Source organism: Ambystoma mexicanum, chromosome 5p, assembly GCF_040938575.1.
Source record: "Ambystoma mexicanum isolate Mex_15411 chromosome 5p, UKY_AmexF1_1, whole genome shotgun sequence".
Lineage (NCBI taxonomy): Eukaryota > Metazoa > Chordata > Amphibia > Caudata > Ambystomatidae > Ambystoma > Ambystoma mexicanum.
In genome coordinates this window covers 1,226,046,167-1,226,059,612 of record NC_090930.1, presented here as the reverse complement: position 1 = coordinate 1,226,059,612, position 13,446 = coordinate 1,226,046,167, and positions in this window count along the sequence as shown.

Genomic DNA, 13,446 nt, shown 5'->3' with positions numbered 1-13,446 from the left:
ATCACAATATAAATCTCTGATGATTTTCATTTCATGAGGTTTCATGTTTCTGTGCGGTGGAGTTTTGTAACTGATCCGTTCAATATCTCGGGTAACAAGTTTTTGAAAAATATCAATTGATGGTACTGAGATTGGTGGTATGAAGCCACTCTTAGTTCTGAATTCTTGAAAATCTGGGACATCCGAGGTGTTCTCATGTGGTTCTAACTCCTCAAAGAATACTTTCAATTTAAGTTTTCTTATGAATTTGTACAACTCAATCTTGGTATTAAATAGAGTGGTACTGTAAGTGGGTACAAAACTCAACCCCTTTTGTAGGGTATCCTCTTCAGTTTTATTCAGAGTTTTATGAGATATATTTATGACTAGGTTTTCCTCAGTTGTAATCATGTTTGTGGTTTGTTTTTTGGATTTCCTCCTCCCCCTGCGGGTTCTTTTGGGCGAGCTCCTAAAAAAGATCCAGTCGTAGATGTGCGTGTAGACGGGCTGGCCGTTTGGTTGGGATCGCTCGATGCTTGTTCTGTCGGGACCTCAGTCTCCTTCTGTGCGTCTGAATCGGAGCTGGAAGTATTATCTGATGGATACCTGTGGAGTTTCTTTGGTGCTATAGGGCCATACTTCTCCATCCATGTATAAACCTCTTCATTGATATAATCATATGTGTCCCTTTTAAACTTCTTCACTTTCTTTTGTTCCAACTCGTTCTTGTAGTCTTCCAATTTTGTATTGATGTCAGTTAGAATGATATCGTATTCTTCTTTTCCTAGTGAACCTACAAGTTCTTTCTCAATTTCTTGAATTTCAGTATTTAGTGTAACCAAATTTTTTGATAATTCCTGTATGGTTAGTAAAATCAGGTCAAGGGAACACTTATTCAAAATAGCCTCCCATTTCCGTACAAATTCTTTGCTTTCCTTGCAAAGTGTTGGGCGAAGTTGAATCCGTAACCCTCTTGGTATACGTTGATTCTTGAAATAGCGACCTAGAGTGATCGCATGTAGTTTGCGGTTTATCTCCTTCCGTATCAAGTATTCAAGTTGTTTAATGCGTTTAGCCGGTTCATTAGTTGTGGTGGAGTGTGTGCCAATGCTTGTTTCACTAATCAATTCCAGAATGGCTGCCGCCTCCTCTGTGGAAAACCCTAGGGTTTCTGCGCATTTGGATGAAAGACCTTCGATGTCTTCAAAGGACATTATGTTATTTAAAATTGTCGTATGAGTATAATTTACAATCTCTGTCAATGTGTGCCTCCACTCACGTGTGTCTCAAAAAAAGGAAGAACAAGAGCAGGAAGGTAAGTAAGTGGGCACCACCTGTTTAAATTCACTTTCAAACGGATCAAAAAAAGTTGAGGTTATAAATCATCTTCAAAAAATTCACAGGAGCTGGCTACGATGAGTCTGGAGACACCCTGACTCGTGGAACACAAAAATATACAGAAGACCAGGTAACAAACCTGGCCACACAGCCGCTCTCTGTTTAAGCCCTACCGAGGCCACCGATGAAAGAACCCATTACTTCACGCACAGGAACATATCCGTGCTTACATTGCATCAACTGTAATTTGGTGATCAAGGGTGACACGATATACCATCCCAGAACAGGCAACAAGATTTTCCTGAAGACATTTGGTACGTGCGATAGTGTGAACATTATATATGGCATAAAATGTCCCTGTGGTAAGTATTATGTAGGACAGTCCACGAGATCAGCAAAGGCACGTTGGAACGAGCACCGTTCGTGCATACGTACATGTAACACCAACTCGGCGGTGGCACGACACTGGCGTGATGAGAGCCACAACCTGACTCAAATTAGATTTGTCATTCTTGAAGTGTTAAAGAAATTGAATTCCCATGAGGATTTGGGCCTGCGACTCAACCAAAGAGAAACTTTTTGGATAGACAAACTTGGGAGCCTTTACCCAAATGGCCTAAATGAAGAGATTAACTATCATTGTTACATTTGAATCATTGTTTTCCATGCCTGACTTAAGAGGATTATGTTGATACATGAGTGACTAGTACAGGATTCCCTTCCTCTACCAATGTACATTTGTATCGGGACACTTTGGATGACCTCTCTCTCTGAGGGGGTCATTCATGTCTTTTATTTTAGGATTCAATATGAATTGTTATCACATTAGGATCTAATTACCAACGTTCACACACCATTGTCGCCCTTCCCGAACTTAGGTTTGGGACCCAAGGTAGCGCCTTCCGGGGGCTACCACATGCGACTGGTGTATTTAATATAAATGTACATGATATATCCATGATTACATCCATTAGTTGTTTATGTAATGGTTTAGATACATATGCTACCCTTGCATGATTTTTTCCATATATTGCAGTGTGTCTAATATGCTTATTATTATTATTATTGTTTATTTTATTTATGACATTTTCACTCATTTATACACAATTGTCAGTATGTTTTCTATGTCTATTAGCCTTTTTTCCCATATTCAATTTTCTGTTCTTTTCCTTTTACAATTCTACATTTATCAGTAGCTTCACTGTAAATTCTTTTTCATCTGGATTCCTGGCTTGAATTGCCTGATTGCATAGAGTGCAATCGTCAGTATGTTTTCTATGTCTATCAGCCCTTTTTTTCTCATAAATTTTTCGATTGGTTTCCATGTATAATTCCGCAATCATCACCAGCTTTACTGTAAATTCTTTTTTATTTGAATTCTTGACTTGAATTGTCTGATTACATAGAGTGTAATCGGCAGTATGTTTTCTATGTCTATCAGCCGTTTTTTTATATTTATTTTCGATTTCTTTCTTCTTCTATAATTCCGTAATTATCATCAGCTCTACTGCAAATTCCTTATTTCTATGATTCTTAGCCTGAATTGCCTGTTCGCATAGAGTGCAACTGCCTATCGGCATCGTGTCGATTAATGGACACATTTGGGTCACATGTTTATATTAGTATGAGTAACCTTGGGAACGCTGTTCCCTGGCAATGCGGAACGGCGTCCCCTGCGTGACCGCAATCCCAGCCTCAGTACACTCGTAGCTTTACGAGTACAGGTAAGCATGCAGACCTCTACAACTAGTTTCAATGACAAATTCTGAGACAATCCACTAAAACACATGTTGTTGCACCTACAGATTGAAGAATTGATTTGGTCTGGTTTCCAGACCTTTGATCTTGCGTGAAGTTGTTGTCAACTCCCCGCACATTTTTTCCACGGGCTACCTCGATCCCTGGAGGTAACTTTCCTTGGTTTTCTGATCATGTTCAAATCAACTGTGTTATTTCAGTTACACATTATTTATTTTGGCATCTTTTCTTTTCCCTACTGTGTGGCTTAATTCACCTTTACCTTGCAACTCATCGAAAATTGGTATGTTATTTTTACATTGTTTTCACGCATGGTTATATTTTGTATCACAATCACGATTTTGTTTATGTTTTTCAAAACTTGATACTTTTGGTATAATGTTCCACAGTTTGTGTAAATTGGACCTGCCCTGATGAAGGAGCTGTATGCTCCGAAATGCATTGGCACTTTATGTCTATAACAATTATGGGATGAGTTAGCCGCGGCCTCACTAAGATTTTATTAGTGACCAACTTGGAATTTTCTTTTTGATAAACGCATATTACTTTTGGACCCGACTAAGAGATTTATTTGGATGAGTTACATTTTGTAAATACAGTGAACATTTACTAGTTGACTCAAATTTTTCAAATTGCACTGCCCTTGGTAGGGCTTAAACAGAGAGCGGCTGCGTGGCCAGGTTTGTTACCTGGTCTTCTGTATATTTTTGTGTTCCACGAGTCAGGGTGTCTCCAGACTCATCGTAGCCAGCTCCTGTGAATTTTTTGAAGATGATTTATAACCTCAACTTTTTTTGATCCGTTTGAAAGTGAATTTAAACAGGTGGTGCCCACTTACTTACCTTCCTGCTTTTGCCTGGACTGACCCATGTGTTGTGGAGGGACCTGATGGAAGTGTACTTTGACAGTGGTACTCATCTGCTATTGCTTCCTGTCTAGGGGACCATTGAACAGTACCCTGATGCTTGTGTTCTATGTCTCCCTCTACGCAGCGGCTAGTGAAGAAGAGGGCGGAGACGGCGCTGTGGAGCAAGGCGGCGGGGATGCCCCCACGGCTGCAGCGGAAGGGGTGGGTGAGCCCCCACAGGGGCCTGCTACGGCGGAAGACGGTGAGGAGCCATTCAGGTTGGTGGTTTCCACAGAGGAGGAGGAGGCCGCCACTGTGGCACACATGGGGCCTGGTGGGGGCATCCCTGCTGGTGCAAGTGGTGCAGTCCAGGGGCAGGGGCAGGAGGCAGCACAGGTCACCGTGGAGGGGCCTGTGCATGTCGCTGACCCTGACCCTGTGAGTGCACCACCATGCACCAGCAGGGATGCCCTGTCCCAGGCCCGTCCGCAGGTAGAGGGGATGTCCATGTCACCTGACTCCCCTCCACCTGCGGACGAGGGGACCCGTGGCCGTATGGAGAAGGTCCTGATTGGGGTTGCGATGCGCGTGGGTGCAATTCGTGATGACGTGCGTGCTTCCCGGGATGAGCACGCACGTCATCACGAAGAGCACCGTGCCGACGTGGCCCAATTGGGATCTTCCATGTTCGGGGGTTTCCTGCATGTGTCGGCCAATCTGGCGGCCCTCTCCTCCTCTGTGGAGGCTATACGCCGGTCGTTCTCCTTGCCGTCTTCCGGACCAGATGCCACCAGGGCCCGCTGTGGACCTGCCCTGACCAATGCAGCCAGCTCGGTGGGGATCCCATCCCTGCCACAGTCGGGAGTCGGAGGTCCAGTAGGGGTGGACACCACAGCAACTGTACCCCAGCAGATGGAGGATGTGCCGGCATCATCAGGCAGGGCACGTGCACAACGGCGTCGGTGGATTCCATCAGCCTGGATGCCGTCGTGCTGGCAGAGGCAGTTGCGTCGGAGGCAGCAGCAGAGTCAACGTGGGAGGCATCCTGGCTCGGGGCCATCAACATCGGAGGGGCAGGCATCGGCCGGAGGGCAGGAGGACCCAGGACAAGAAGTGTCTTCCGTGTGGCTGCGTTTGGGCCAGCAGATAGGTGCGGAGCGGCGGCGGGCGGAAGAGGCGCGGCTCACGATGGTCAGGGCGGAGAACTCCATGCGGAGGGCCCTGAGGCAGGCCGAGTGCCTCGAGGCAATCCGCAGGGGGTTGGAGGAGCAGATGGTGTCGTCCCTGCGGACCCTCGGGGCCATGGAACAGGACCGCCTCCGGGACATAGACGAGGAGTTTGATGATGCCCTGGCCCGGAACACCACGGAGTGAGCCGCTGGACTTGCCCGCCGCCTTTGTATATAGTTCTTTAGTTTTAGGTTTCCTTTGTTTCTTCTTATGATTTGGAGTCGACAGACACTGCTCCACTTTTTGTATATAGTTGCATTTTAGTTAGGGTTTTTTGTAGGTTTCCTTTGTTCAGTTGGGCTCATGGACCCTTGGATGTTTTGTACATAGTTCTTCATTGGATTGTTTGATTATTTTTTTTTTTTTATTTATTCACCATGGAGCAATGGTCTTTGCATTTATTTTTCTCTCTCTGATTGATTTTATTTTTAATGTGACTTTGGACAACATTTTTTGGGATTTGGATTTGTATTTTTGATTTTTTTGGACGGACATGCAGCTTATCTTTTTTTCATTGCCATTGTAGTTTGTTTAATTTCATTTGCATTCAATTTTTTTTAATGCAAATTTTTGTTTTCATACTTCACTGTGTGGTATCATCTCATTGGTTTCATGCATGTCATGTTGGGTGTTTTCCCATTCAATTGCAACCATTGTGTGTGACGGACATGGGTTCATTTGCTTTATGAACATTGGGGGTGTAGCATGTAATTTCCATTTCCATGTGGGTGAATGGGTTACTTGGTAGGGCCTTTTGGCTGTGGAGGCTGACCATAACGCACATGATTGGGGATTGTGAGGACCTGGGTGCAGGGGGACATGAGTGGGGGCCTGGTGGAGGGTGCCCCTGGATGCTGGGGGGTGGGGGTGGTGGGAGACATGAGTGGGGGCCTGGTGGAGGGTGCCCCTGGATGCTGGGGGGTGAGTGTGGTGGGAGACATGAGTGGGGGCCTGGTGGAGGCTGCCCCTGCACTGCTGGGGGGGTGGGGGTGGTGGGAGACATGAGTGGGTGCCTGACGGGGGCTGCCCATGGTGGCTGGGGGGTGGGGGGGTGGTAGACACGGGTGGGAGCCTGGTGGAGGGTGCCCCTGGATGCTGGGGGGTGGGGGTGGTGGGAGACATGAGTGGGGGCCTGGTGGAGGGTGCCCCTGCACTGCTGGGGGGTGGGGGTGCAGGGGGACATGAGTGGGGGCCTGGTGGAGGGTGCCCCTGGATGCTGGGGGGTGGGGGTGGTGGGAGACATGAGTGGGGGCCTGGTGGAGGGTGCCCCTGCACTGCTGGGGGGTGGGGGTGGTGGGAGACATGAGTGGGGGCCTGGTGGAAGCTGCCCCTGGTGGCTGGGGGGTGGGGGTGGTGGGAGACATGAGTGGGGGCCTGGTGGAGGGTGCCCCTGCACTGCTGGGGGGTGGGGGTGCAGGGGGACATGAGTGGGGGCCTGGTGGAGGGTGCCCCTGGATGCTGGGGGGTGGGGGTGGTGGGAGACATGAGTGGGGGCCTGGTGGAGGGTGCCCCTGGATGCTGGGAGGTAGGGGTGGTGGGAGACATGAGTAGGGGCCTGGTGGAGAGTGCCCTGGATGCTGGGGGGTGGGGGTGGTGGGAGACATGAGTGGGGGCCTGGTGGAGGCTGCCCCTGGATGCTGGGGGGTGGGGGTGGTGGGAGACATGAGTGGGGGCCTGGTGGAGGGTGCCCCTGGATGCTGGGGGGTGGGGGTGGTGGGAGACATGAGTGGGGGCCTGGTGGAGGGTGCCCCTGCACTGCTGGGGGGTGGGGGTGCAGGGGGACATGAGTGGGGGCCTGGTGGAGGGTGCCCCTGCACTGCTGGGGGGTGGGGGTGGTGGGAGACATGAGTTGGACATGAGTGGGGGCCTGGTGGGGGCTGCCCATGGTGGCTGGGGGGTGGGGTGGTGGTAGACATGGGTGGGAGCCTGGTGGAGGGTGCCCCAAACTGCTGGGGGGGGTGGGGGTGGGTGGGAGACATGAGTGGGGGCCTGGCAGAGGCTGCCCATGGTGGGTGGGCGGTGGGGGTGGTGGGAGACATGGGTGGGAGCCTGGTGGAGGGTGCCCCACACTGCTGGGGGGGTGGGGGTGGGTGGGAGACATGATTGGGGGCCTGGCAGAGGCTGCCCATGGTGGGTGGGGGGTGGGGGTGGTGGGAGACATGAGTGGGGGCCTGGTGGAGGCTGCCCCTGCACTGCTGGGGGGGTGGGGGTGGTGGGAGACATGAGTGGGTGCCTGGCGGGGGCTGCCCATGGTGGCTGGGGGGTGGGGGGGTGGTAGACACGGGTGGGAACCTGGTGGAGGGTGCCCCTGGATGCTGGGGGGTGGGGGTGCTGGGAGACATGAGTGGGGGCCTGGTGGAGGGTGCCCCTGCACTGCTGGGGGGTGGGGGTGCAGGGGGACATGAGTGGGGGCCTGGTGGAGGGTGCCCCTGGATGCTGGGGGGTGGGGTGGTGGGAGACATGAGTGGGGGCCTGGTGGAGGGTGCCCCTGCACTGCTGGGGCGTGGGGGTGGTGAGAGACATGAGTGGGGGCCAGATGGAGGCTGCCCCTGGTGGCTGGGGGTGGGGGTGGTTGGAGACATGAGTGGGGGCCTGGTGGAGGGTGCCACTGCACTGCTGGGGGGTGGGGGTGCAGGGGGACATGAGTGGGGGCCTGGTGGAGGGTGCCCCTGGATGCTGGCGGTGGGGGTGGTGGGAGACATGAGTGGGGGCCTGGTGGAGGGTGCCCCTGGATGCTGGGGGGTGGGGGTGGTGGGAGACATGAGTGGGGGCCTGGTGGAGGGTGCCCCTGGATGCTGGGGGGTGGGGGTGGTGGGAGACATGAGTGGGGGCCTGGTGGAGGGTGCCCCTGGATGCTGGGGGGTGGGGGTGGTGGGATACATGAGTGGGGGCCTGGTGGAGGGTGCCACTGGATGCTGGGGGGTGGGGGTGGTGGGAGACATGAGTGGGGGCCTGGTGGAGGGTGCCCCTGCACTGCTGGGGGGTGGGGGTGCAGGGGGACATGAGTGGGGGCCTGGTGGAGAGTGCCCCTGCACTGCTGGGGGGTGGGGGTGGTGGGAGACATGAGTTGGACATGAGTGGGGGCCTGGTGGGGGCTGCCAATGGTGGCTGGGGGTGGGGGTGGTGGTAGACATGGGTGGGAGCCTGGTGGAGGGTGCCCCACACTGCTGGGGGGGTGGGGGTGGGAGACATGAGTGGGGGCCTGGCGGAGGCTGCCCATGGTGGGTGGGGGATGGGGGTGGTGGGAGACATGGGTGGGAGCCTGGTGGAGGGTGCCCCACACTGCTGGGGGGGTGGGGGTAGGTCGGAGACATGAGTGGGGGCCTGGTGGAGGCTGCCCATGGTGGGTGGGGGGTGGGGGTGGTGGGAGACATGGGTGGGGGCCTGGTGGAGGCTGCCCCTGCACTGCTGGGGGGTGGGAGTGGTGGGAGACATGAGTGGGGGCCTGGTGGAGGCTGCCCCTGGTGGCTGGGGGGTGGGGGTGGTGGGAGACATGAGTGGGGGCCTGGTGGAGAGTGCCCCTGCACTGCTGGGGGGTGGGGGTGCAGGGGGACATGAGTGGGAGCCTGGTGGAGGGTGCCCCTGGATGCTGGGGGTGGGGGTGGTGGGAGACATGAGTGGGGGCCTGGTGGAGGGTGCCCCTGGATGCTGGGGGGTGGGGGTGGTGGGAGACATGAGTGGGGGCCTGGTGGAGGGTGCCCCTGCACTGCTGGGGGGTGGGGGTGGTGGGGGACATGAGTTGGACATGAGTGGGGCCCTGGTGGTGCTGCCCCTGCACTGCTGGGGGGTGGGGGTGCAGGGGGAAATGAGTGGGTGCCTGGTGGAGGGTGCCCCTGGATGCTGGGGGGTGGGGGTGGTGGGAGACATGAGTGGGTGCCTGGTGGAGGGTGCCCCTGTATGCTGGGGGGTGGGGGTGGTGGGAGACATGAGTGGGGGCCTGGTGGAGGGTGCCCCTGCACTGCTGGGGGGTGGGGGTGGTGGGAGACATGAGTGGGGGCCTGGTGGAGGCTGCCCCTGGTGGCTGGGGGGTGGGGGTGGTGGGAGACATGAGTGGGGGCCTGGTGGAGGGTGCCCCTGCACTGCTGGGGGGTGGGGGTGCAGGGGGACATGAGTGGGGGCCTGGTGGAGGGTGCCCCTGCACTGCTGGGGGGTGGGGGTGGTGGGAGACATGAGTTGGACATGAGTGGGGGCCTGGTGGAGGGTGCCCCTGGATGCTGGGGGGTGGGGGTGCAGGGGGACATGAGTGGGGGCCTGGTGGAGGGTGCCCCTGCACTGCTGGCGGGGTGGGGGTGGTGGGAGACATGAGTGGGTGCCTGGTGGGGGCTGCCCATGGTGGCTGGGGGGTGGGGGGGTGGTAGACAAGGGGGGGAGCCTGGTGGAGGGTGCCCCTGCACTGCTGGGGGGTGGGGGTGGGTGGGAGACATGAGTGGGGGCCTGGTGGAGGGTGCCCCTGCACTGCTGGGGGGTGGGGGTGCAGGGGGACATGAGTGGGGGCCTGGTGGAGGGTGCCCCTGGATGCTGGGGGGTGGGGGTGGTGGGAGACATGAGTGGGGGCCTGGTGGAGGGTGCCCCTGGATGCTGGGGGGTGGGGGTGGTGGGAGACATGAGTGGGGGCCTGGTGGAGGGTGCCCCTGGATGCTGGGGGGTGGGGGTGGTGGGAGACATGAGTGGGGGCCTGGTGGAGGGTGCCCCTGGATGCTGGGGGGGTGGGGGTGGTGGGAGACATGAGTGGGGGCCTGGTGGAGGGTGCCCCTGGATGCTGGGGGGTGGGGGTGGTGGGAGACATGAGTGGGGGCCTGGTGGAGGGTGCCCCTGCACTGCTGGGGGGTGGGGGTGCAGGGGGACATGAGTGGGGGCCTGGTGGAGGGTGCCCCTGCACTGCTGGGGGGTGGGGGTGGTGGGAGACATGAGTTGGACATGAGTGGGGGCCTGGTGGGGGCTGCCCATGGCGACTGGGGGGTGGGGGTGGTGGTAGACATGGGTGGGAGCCTGGTGGAGGGTGCCCCACACTGCTGGGGGGGTGGGGGTGGGTGAGAGACACGGGTGGGAGCCTGGTGGAGGGTGCCCCTGGATGCTGGGGGGTGGGGGTGGTGGGAGACATGAGTGGGGGCCTGGTGGAGGGTGCCCCTGCACTGCTGGGGGGTGGGGGTGCAGGGGGACATGAGTGGGGGCCTGGTGGAGGGTGCCCTGGATGCTGGTGGGTGGGGGTGGTGGGAGACATGAGTGGGGGCCTGGTGGAGGGTGCCCCTGCACTGCTGGGGGGTGGCGGTGGTGGGATACATGAGTGGGGGCCTGGTGGAGGGTGCCCCTGCACTGCTGGGGGGTGGGGGTGCAGGGGGACATGAGTGGGGGCCTGGTGGAGGGTGCCCCTTGATGCTGGGGGGTGGGGGTGGTGGGAGACATGAGTGGGGGCCTGGTGGAGGGTGCCCCTGGATGCTGGGGGGTGGGGGTGGTGGGAGACATGAGTGGGGGCCTGGTGGAGGGTGCCCCTGGATGCTACGGGGGTGGGGGTGGTGGGAGACATGAGTGGGGGCCTGGTGGAGGGTGCCCCTGGATGCTGGGGGGTGGGGGTGGTGGGAGACATGAGTGGGGGCCTGGTGGAGGGTGCCCCTGCACTGCTGGGGGGTGGGGGTGCAGGGGGACATGAGTGGGGGCCTGGTGGAGGGTGCCCCTGCACTGCTGGGGGGTGGGGGTGGTGGGAGACATGAGTTGGACATGAGTGGGGGCCTGGTGGGGGCTGCCCATGGCGGCTGGGGGGTGGGGGTGGTGGTAGACATGGGTGGGAGCCTGGTGGAGGGTGCCCCACACTGCTGGGGGGGTGGGGGTGGGTGAGAGACATGAGTGGGGGCCTGGCGGAGGCTGCCCATGGTGGGTGGGGGGTGGGGGTGGTGGGAGACATGGGTGGGAGCCTGGTGGAGGGTGCCCCACACTGCTGGGGGGGTGGGGGTGGGTGGGAGACATGAGTGGGGGCCTGGCGGAGGCTGCCCATGGTGGGTCGGGGGTGGGGGTGGTGGGAGACATGAGTGGGGGCCTGGTGGAAGCTGCCCCTGCACTGCTGGGGGGGTGGGGGTGGTGGGAGATATGAGTGGGTGCCTGGCAGGGGCTGCCCATGGTGGCTGGAGGGTGGGGGGGTGGTAGACACGGGTGGGAGCCTGGTGGAGGGTGCCCCTGGATGCTGGGGGGTGGGGGTGGTGGGAGACATGAGTGGGGGCCTGGTGGAGGGTGCCCCTGCACTGCTGGGGGGTGGGGGTGCAGGGGGACATGAGTGGGGGCCTGGTGGAGGGTGCCCTGGATGCTGGTGGGTGGGGGTGGTGGGAGACATGAGTGGGGGCCTGGTGGAGGGTGCCCCTGCACTGCTAGGGGGTGGGGGTGGTGGGAGACATGAGTGGGGGCCTGGTGGAGGCTGCCCCTGGTGGCTGGGGGGTGGGGGTGGTGGGAGACATGAGTGGGGGCCTGGTGGAGGGTGCCCCTGCACTGCTGGGGGGTGGGGGTGCAGGGGGACATGAGTGGGGGCCTGGTGGAGGGTGCCCCTGGATGCTGGCGGTGGGGGTGGTGGGAGACATGAGTGGGGGCCTGGTGGAGGGTGCCCCTGGATGCTGGGGGGTGGGGGTGGTGGGAGACATGAGTGGGGGCCTGGTGGAGGGTGCCCCTGGATGCTGGGGGGTGGGGGTGGTGGGAGACATGAGTGGGGGCCTGGTGGAGGGTGCCCCTGGATGCTGGGGGGTGGGGGTGGTGGGAGACATGAGTGGGGGCCTGGTGGAGGGTGCCCCTGGATGCTGGGGGGTGGGGGCGGTGGGAGACATGAGTGGGCGCCTGGTGGAGGGTGCCCCTGCACTGCTGGGGGGTGGGGGTGCAGGGGGACATGAGTGGGGGCCTGGTGGAGGGTGCCCCTGCACTGCTGGGTGGTGGGGGTGGTGGGAGACATGAGTTGGACATGAGTGGGGGCCTGGTGGTGGCTGCCCATGGTGGCTGGGGGGTGGGGGTGGTGGTAGACATGGGTGGGAGCCTGGTGGAGGGTGCCCCACACTGCTGTCGGGGTGGGGGTGGGTGGGAGACATGAGTGGAGGCCTGGCGGAGGCTGCCCATGGTGAGTGGGGGGTGGGGGTGGTGGGAGACATGGGTGGGTGCCTGGTGGAGGGTGCCCCACACTGCTGGAGGGGTGGGGGTGGGTGGGAGACATGAGTGGGGGCTTGGCGGAGGCTGCCCATGGTGGGTGGGGGGTGGGGGTGGTGGGAGACATGAGTGGGGGCCTGGTGGAGGCTGCCCCTGCACTGCTGGGGGGGTGGGGGTGGTGGGAGACATGAGTGGGTGCCTGGCGGGGGCTGCCCATGGTACCTGGGGGGTGGGGGGGTGGTAGACACGGGTGGGAGCCTGGTGGAGGGTGCCGCTGGATGCAGGGGGGTTGGGGGTGGTGGGAGACATGAGTGGGGGCCTGGTGGAGGGTGCCCCTGCATTGCTGGGGGTGGGGGTGCAGGGGGACATGAGTGGGGGCCTGGTGGAGGGTGCCCCTGGATGCTGGGGGGGTGGGGGTGGTGGGAGACATGAGTGGGGGCCTGGTGGAGGGTGCCCCTGCACTGCTGGGTGGTGGGGGTGGTGGGAGACATGAGTGGGGGCCTGGTGGAGGCTGCCCCTGGTGGCTGGGGGGTGGGGGTGGTGGGAGACATGAGTGGGGGCCTGGTGGAGGGTGCCCCTGCACTGCTGGGGGGTGGGGCTGCAGGGGGACATGAGTGGGGGCCTGGTGGAGGGTGCCCCTGGATGCTGGGGGGTGGGGGTGGTGGGAGACATGAGTGGGGGCCTGGTGGAGGGTGCCCCTGGATGCTGGGGGTGGGGGTGGTGGGAGACATGAGTGGGGGCCTGGTGGAGGGTGCCCCTGGATGCTGGGGGGTGGGGGTGGTGGGAGACATGAGTGGGGGCCTGGTGGAGGGTGCCCCTGGATGCTGGGGGGTGGGGGTGGTGGGAGACATGAGTGGGGGCCTGGTGGAGGGTGCCCCTGCACTGCTGGTGGGTGGGGGTGCAGGGGGACATGAGTGGGGGCCTGGTGGAGGGTGCCCCTGCACTGCTGGGGGGTGGGGGTGGTGGGAGACATGAGTTGGACATGAGTGGGGGCCTGGTGGGGGCTGCCCATGGTGGCTGGGGGGTGGGGGTGGTGGTAGACATGGGTGGGAGCCTGGTGGAGGGTGCCCCACACTGCTGGGGGGGGGGTGGGTGGGAGAGACATGAGTGGGAGCCTGGCGGAGGCTGCCCATGGTGGGTGGGGGGTGGGGGTGGTGGGAGACATGGGTGGGAGCCTGGTG